This window comes from Lactuca serriola, chromosome 1, assembly GCF_051521515.1.
Source record: "Lactuca serriola cultivar US96UC23 chromosome 1, Lser_US96UC23_V15, whole genome shotgun sequence".
Classification (NCBI taxonomy): Eukaryota; Viridiplantae; Streptophyta; class Magnoliopsida; order Asterales; family Asteraceae; genus Lactuca; species Lactuca serriola.
In genome coordinates this window covers 190,012,283-190,020,195 of record NC_136408.1, presented here as the reverse complement: position 1 = coordinate 190,020,195, position 7,913 = coordinate 190,012,283, and the positions used below count along the sequence as shown (strand labels likewise).

The 7,913-nt window shown below is 33.9% G+C and overlaps 1 long non-coding RNA gene across 1 annotated transcript; it reads right to left on the bottom strand.

The window, feature by feature from the left end:
* Positions 1–2,355: 2,355 nt before the first annotated feature.
* Positions 2,356–5,130, bottom strand: LOC145072294 (uncharacterized). The gene is made up of 3 exons (XR_013690967.1): positions 4,774–5,130; positions 3,176–3,239; positions 2,356–2,518 (listed from the first exon to the last, which is right to left on the bottom strand). It is a non-coding gene; the product is annotated as an uncharacterized LOC145072294 (long non-coding RNA).
* Positions 5,131–7,913: the final 2,783 nt, after the last annotated feature.

Genomic DNA, 7,913 nt, shown 5'->3' with positions numbered 1-7,913 from the left:
CCCTTCATAAAATTTCTAAATATCATATTTAACCTTCATAAAATTTCAAAATATCATATATGTCATTTTTAAACATCAAAATATCATATATGCCCTTCTTAAATATCAAAATATCATATATGTACTTTTTAAAGATCGAAATATCAATGATAATATCTAAAATATCCTCTATTTACAACATGATCATAATTAACAACAACAAAAACTAAACAATCAAAATATAAATTCCATAGAGAGGGTTGAAGATGAATCTTTTTGTTTGTCAATAGGGCGACATTCCAACAATTTAAAAGTTCACATTCTATTATCATAGATGTAAGAGCAATATGGTTAAATTTTTTAATTCATATAATAATTCTAAGGTATAAAAAATGATTATAAAATATTAAAAACATTATAAAAAAGGAATTGGTCAAATATGATATTTTGAAGGTTTACAAAGGGTAAATATGATATTGAGAAATTAAGCTGGGCAAATATGATATTTTGAAGTTTAAGAAGGACATATATGAAATTCTCCCTATAACTTAAGTCATCATCCCCATTTAGTAGTCTGATTAAAAGAACACGACTGCATCATGCTCCAGTCTTCTTTCAACGGCGACTCAAACGTATGTTTGCAAACGAAAACCTCAAATCTGCTTCCAATCAATTTCGTAACACCGATCAACCCATTCGTTCCGAGCACGTTCGCAGATCAATTGCTATGAAACCCGGTACAGGTTCGTTGCGAATTAAGGTACCCCAAGTCCTTGACCTCTCGCTACGAATCAAACGATTATAACCCAATGCGAATCTCTAGTATAACCAAATCCAAGCACAGATTCGCAGTCGATCATTCGTGGGAGAAGAACAAGTGCGATCCCGATTTCAATTCTGAACATTCGTATGTAACTTACTTTTCGTTTGACCGGTAATAGCAAACAAATACACTCCCATTTCAAGATAGTTCCAATCATGATTGCAAATCCATCCCATATGAATCCGATATAGTTCGCACAGAATCCGTTCAACACAATTTTGACTTCCAGTTATGAATCTGATTTTCTCCGCATCACACATTCGATTTTGACATAAGCCCCGATTCAAAGACCAATTACACAACGAACCTGTTTATGAAGACCCAATCCGGTTCTAGTTCCGAATGCTTCCAAATGGAATGTCGATTACGATTCACATGACATTCGTATTGATTAAATTCACAGGTGAAATCATACATTCCATTTTTGACTTTTATCATTGACCACCATATCGAGATATTGTGCTGTTCATCCGTTCATCATCAGTTCATCATAAGAAATCGAAATTTCCATTGGACAAACACCCAATCAAGATGTGGAACAGATTAAGCAAATTGATTCAAACACCATAATCAAATAAAATCAAAATCAATTTTGAGAATGAAATTGTTTAGAAACTTTGACTCTAGAACAGAAATCGATAACAAATGATTAAATAGAGTCGTGAATCATGAATTCAATCAGAATATGAGAACGAATTGTGAAATCGAGATACAACATTCACAATTTTTAGATGTGTCAACGCGTTAATCAGAACGTGCGATGTCAAAGAACAAGTCAACGGCTTAAACCAATGAACTCGGCTGAATAAAATAAAATCAAATACAATTGGGCCACTATTGATGGAATAAACGATTTTCAGATCCAAAACTAAATACAGTGAATACGATGAGCAGGAACATGATTATTTGGGCCAAAACATGGATCGATAGAAAATTATTGAATCAAAAGACTTTAATCTTAAACCAAATCAGATCCATAGAAAAAATATGAATTAGATGAGAATTGGATTGGAATTAGCAAACAGTAACATAATACATAAGTCTCCATGAATAGTAGATCGAACAAAAATCTTGATTCCATATCGCCAAAACACCAAAATCTTTAATCACATGTGCAGAAAATCATCAAATCAAGAATCGATACTTCAAAAATCAATAGATCTTCAAAGACATGCTCCGATACCACTTGCTGGGATTAAAATCCTAATTGTGATTTGATGAACAATATGCGGAAAATAAGAGAAAACACTACATGAAAATATATCGAATGATCACTCGATTTATTCAAAACATGAGGAATAGATTACACTTTCAGAATAGACTAAAAAATCTAACTCTACATAAAAAACATCACAATGTGGCGGCTACATTTTGTCTTATTCTTAACCCTAATAATGAATAATACATGACTAGTTATAGGGAAAAGATAAGTCTTGGGTTTTAACCTACACTTCATCAAGGAGGCCCATTACCATAACCCATAGAGTACTTTGAAACTGTCACACCCCGTTAAAGCGGAAACACGAAGGGTGACAGGCTAAGGTCTCATAACATAAGGTAAATAGGAGTACCAACCATAACCATTGAGCATTTTAATTTTACATCATATTCGAAACAAAATTACATTTTAGTTCCCTACTATAAAGTCTAATACATAACAAAGAAACATCAAATGCAAATTCTTGTTGATGTCTAATTTATATCACTAGCCATTCCCTGAAAAGCATGCAAAAACGAGGGTCAACTATAAAATAGTTGGTGAGTTCACAGGTTTATAAAGGTATATCATTTCAATAAGAAAATCTAGAATTCTTCAAGAAAAGTTCCAACTCAAAATGAGTGTTGAATGCCAAAGCATTCCATTCACAACCAAGCCTAACGACCGTTCTTGCCCCATTTCATCATGTCCATGGTTGCCATCATGTCAGTTTCACGGAAATATGCACTCACAGTTCTGGGTGAGTGGGGGATGTCTACCCCATATAGCGCATTCCATAAGACCATCGGCTCAAAAAATGAGTCAATAGGTTGTTGTTCGGGTCTCCGGGACTTAACATACAAAGTTCGTAACATGTTTATATCACAAAGTTCATATCAAAAGTTCATAGCATAAAGTTCACAAAAGAGTGTTGTTCGAAGTTCATCACGTTCATAAAACAATATCGTTCTAAGTTCATTAAGTTTATAAAACAATGTCGTTCTAAGTTCATTAAGTTCATAAAACATGGCTCAACAAGTTCACAAAATAGAGTTTAGCAAGTTCATAAAGCTAAGTTCCATAAGTTCATAAAATAGTGCGGATAGCTCATAAAACAGTAGCATGCTTTCCACCCCAAAACATGAAAACAGTAAAAAGGGGTTGTGAATACTCACTAGGGAGAGTTTGTGGTTCGAGCTTCGCGGTTCGGTGTTGTAGATATCGATTTCCACTAGTTCCCTACGGAACAAATAGTTTCTAGTGAGATACAATTCACTAAGAAATTATCTATGAACTACTTATCCTACTAGTGGTGTCGTAAAGTGCCCAAAGTTTGTTCGATTCATTATTGGTATTATCGAATTCACGGTGCCTTGTGTTCAAAAATCTATAAAGGCATGAAAATGAACTCAAAAAATTGCAACAGATTACATTCTAGTTCTAACAGAGGTTATTAGTGTCTTGAAATTTTATAGGAATTTTTGAAGGCCATTAGTTAGTTATTTTCAATTTATCTCTAAATAATAGGAACAATTCTAAATATATAGAAAAAGTTGCAAAAAATCCCAATTTAATTTCCACAGGTTCTTATAATGTTCCCCAAACAGGAAAAAATATTGGTTTGTGTTCTCGAGTCCTAAGACCCGGTTTTATAAATTTGTGCCCTAATTAAATGAAAAAACCGAATAAAATACAAAACTGTGACCAAATTGTATGAAAATTTAGGTGGCATCAATATTGTGTACAAAAATCAGTTCTGTAATTTTTCAGATTCTTATCTCATCTGTAAGTATTTATTTTGAATCTTTTGCCATTAAATCCTTATTTTTGTAGAAATATTAAGATTATGTTCTAGCACTTGGGGTTTTATAGAACATCCCTTGAAACAATGATCTTACAAAAATAATTTGGCTAAAAATTATTTTGGAGCTAAATGGGTTTATTCAACCCCCAACAAGTTTAGAAATATAGCACTAACTAGTGCATGAGTTCCAAATGTAATTGGAAGTTCAGTAATTTTTGTACAAACTTATGTAACGTTTTTGTTCATCAAATTTTAGGCCTTCTGAGAAAAATGTGTAAAGCTCTTAAAATAATTTTCTCCAGATTTATTGTGGGGTTTAAGGGCCTTGGTCATGTAATGAAAAACTAGTGGTCACATAAAAAGTTATGTTTGCGCAACTATTTTGTAAAAATCGTGAAAAATCATATTTCTAATGTTTTACAGTAAGGCCTACTGGGTTCGAAATTTAACTCATGGAACTAGTGCTCAAAAAATGAATATCGTGATTTGGTCAAGAAATGAGTGAATTATGCCCTTTAAAAGTTGAGTAAACAAATCTGAGAGAATGTTGAAGAGTAAAACTCATGAAAACATAGTTCAAACTTCTATTTTACCAAATGATATGTTTTTCTATTGCCTAGATTGAGAAATAAAAACACTATATTAAAGATATTCTGTAGAAATACTCGTTTCTAACCATTTGATCTTACATGCAACCAAGCTAGATGAGACTAAACTTTTGAAAAATCGGTTTTTTGGTGCTAGATAAGGTTTGCATATGCTCACCTTTGCTCTTGACTTTGGTTTGATCATGGATCAACACCATTTAAAGAACATGCAACATGTTTTTGGTGGTGATCTACAAACATCAAGATCAAACAAAGGTTCTTTGCAAGAACATGCCTTAGAAATCGAAAATTTGAAGGAGAAACTAAGTAGAACTTATAAAATTTGTTATGGGTCTTCAAGATGTGTATGAAAAGAACTTACCATTTGATAGGAAGCTTCAAGAACACCAAAAATAAGGCTGAAAATTCGTGGTTTAGGGGCTGGTTTTTAGAGAGAGAAAGTCAGGTTTCTAGAGAGAAGGAAGAGAGAAATTGAGATTCTGTCTCTCTGGATAAACCATCTCTCTCGTCATCTCTTTGGGTCTATACTTCATTAAAATCGGCCACAAAACTCCAGAAATGGTGGTTAACATCTGAAAAATAAACTGGAAAAATCTCTCCCATAGAAAATGCCTCTAAGGTCGGTTTTTCCCTCTCACATTGACATGCAAAATCTGACCTCGGGATTTTGCATAAAGGAGCAATAATGAGAGAGAGAGAGAGAGAGAGAGAGAGAGAGAAGGAGTGGAAGAGCCTATGAACGAATTTTGGGAGGAGAGAAGGGATTAAAGGCTTGTTGAAAAGTGGTGAAGTTTATAAATATGGCCCATTTCAAATTTTATAAAAATTATCTTTAGTTTTTTTTTTTTTTTGTAAGAGTTCTGGATATATTATATAAACTTCCAACAGTTTAATTCTTGGTTTTCATTCAAGTACTTTTTTTTCGGAAATAAGTTCATAGACTTGCATTTTAATTTATAATTGTAGGAATTAATTATTTTGTGATTTAAATTTACTAAAAAAATCAAATATATATTTCATGTAAACGGAATAAGAGTTCATAGTATAAGAACGTAGGATTAGACAATCCTTGAATTGTACTTTTGATTCATAAATGAAACTATGAATTGCATGAAAATTGTCTCAAATTTGTAATTAGTTCATATTATGATTTAATTTTGTTATATTTGCTTAGAATACTTAACCTTTTTAAGCATTTGATTGTTCCAATATGGAAATTTTGGGTTGATAGCATACCCTTGAGTTGTGATCTACCGAACAAAGTTTTGTGTTTAGACATAAGGTTCAACTTTGGCACTTTACCACATAGTTGGTTCATTCACGTGTCAATGTGATTGTTCCATACAAGCTAAGGTACACCAATTGTTCCGAAGGATCTATTAAGTCGCGAATCTAGTTTAAGTTGTAACACTAAAGAAAAGTTAAGTGCACACAAGGAAATGCTAAGGTTCTAGATGAGTCCTAACCTGAGTTTTTACAGTTATCACAGTCTCCCCTAATTGTGGGAATTTCGTGCCGAAATTCAACTGGCGGTACCACTGGTTCATACATAGAAAATAATTGAGGATATTTGTTCTTCATCAAATCCTCCCGTTCCCATGTAACTCAGGTACATGCTTAGAATTCCAATGAACTTGCAACATTGGGATTATAATTTGTTAAATTTGCTTAACTTCCCGATTGATGATTTCTATGGGTTCATCCATGAATTTTAGGCAATTATTAATTTTGAGGTCCTCGAGAGGTACGTTCAGGGATTCCTTTGCTAAGCACTTTTTTTTAGGTTCGACACATGGAATATGTCGTGTATCGCACCAAGTTCTTCTGGTATTTTGGGCCTATATATCATTTCAATAATCTCGAAGGGTCCTACATAGCGAGGAATTAGTTTTCTCTTTTTTCAAAGCATATAATTCTTTTCCCTGGCAGTACTTTTAAGAGTACTTTATCTCCCAGTTGAAATACCAAGGGTTTCTATGCTTGTCAGCATAGCACTTCTTACGATCGCAAACACCTTCCAGTCTATCATGTATTATCATGATTTTATTGGTGGTTTCTTGAACTATATCAAGCCTCATTAATTGGTATCACCAATTTCTAGCCAACAATATGGTTATCCACACTTAAGCCCATACAGTGCTTCGCCGGGGAGCACATTTAACACTAGCGTGATAGTTGTTGTTATAGGAAACCTCAACTAATCATAAATGGGTGTTCTAACTACCTCGTAAGCTTATCATATGGGCTCAGAGTATGTCTTCTAAAGTGTGGATATTCATTTGCTTTTCCATACATCTGAGGATGGTAGGTAGTACTTATGTTTAATCTTGTACTGCGGCTTTTTTTAAGTCACTACTAACACAAGGAAACTCTCTATTGAAAATAATGGAAATAGGTACTCCATGATGTACTACGATCTCATCTACGTAAATCTAGGTAAGATTTTTCCATTAAATAATCTTCTCGAATGGGAAGGAAGTGTGTAGATTATGTCGATAGATCTACCTCTATCCAAATCAGACCGTTTCCTTTAGCAGTCCTTGTCAAACTTCATTAAAATAAATTATGTCTACCATCCTTGTAGTTTGAATACCTCATATGAATCGCAAGAGGATCGACACCATCTGGACAAACAAGAACTTGGAGTCCTAAAATTATTAATGGTGAAGGAGGTGCATATATCCTTGCAAGTATGGAGAAAAACTACAATTTGAAATGAGCATTGTCTAAAATGCATAAAACATCCTCTATTGCAAATAAGGTGCACTTGATTCGTTGTCTATGGAACATGAATGTGAAAGGGTAGCTTTGTGACGATTCATGAGAATAAACACAACTCAATTACCTCAAGACTAACATCTGTTGCCATTGGGTTAAAAGACGTAGTCTTGTTATTTTGTTCAGTACCGGGGCAATAGTTAGCAACTCCGTTAGGGTTGGATAGCTAAGTATTTACAACATTCACGATTGGATCCTTGATAAGGACATGAATAGATAGAGTTCCAAGGGAAACATCCAAGTCGGGAGGAGATGTTAACTGAATAATGGGAAAGACACCTCATGTTGGAACTCTAACGATGACCAAATGTCCTGATGTAAGAGTACGGAATAGGTGAATGTTGCAAACAATTCCTATGATGATGCTCTTATATATTGTAGTAATGCCTCAATAGAATTCTACTTAATAGGACACAGGGTGTCGCTTCCTTCAAGTCATTTCGTTAGTTCCATAAAGAATCCAAAGAACTACAATGGGATAGTTTGAGTAGCACTCAATATGAGGTAAGGTATCATTCCTATTGGGGACGCGGTCCCCAAAGCTGTTAGGGTGCAAAGTCACTCTTGGATGTAGTGTTTTAGGTTTACCCTCTTGTATGTGTAAATGGGTTGAGTCTTTCCTATAAATAGGAAGTGAGTGAGTCCTATTAAGTAAGTATGATCATTTTGGAGTGTTAGACTAAAGAGAGAAATTTGTACAAACCCATTTGTATATCCTTTCTA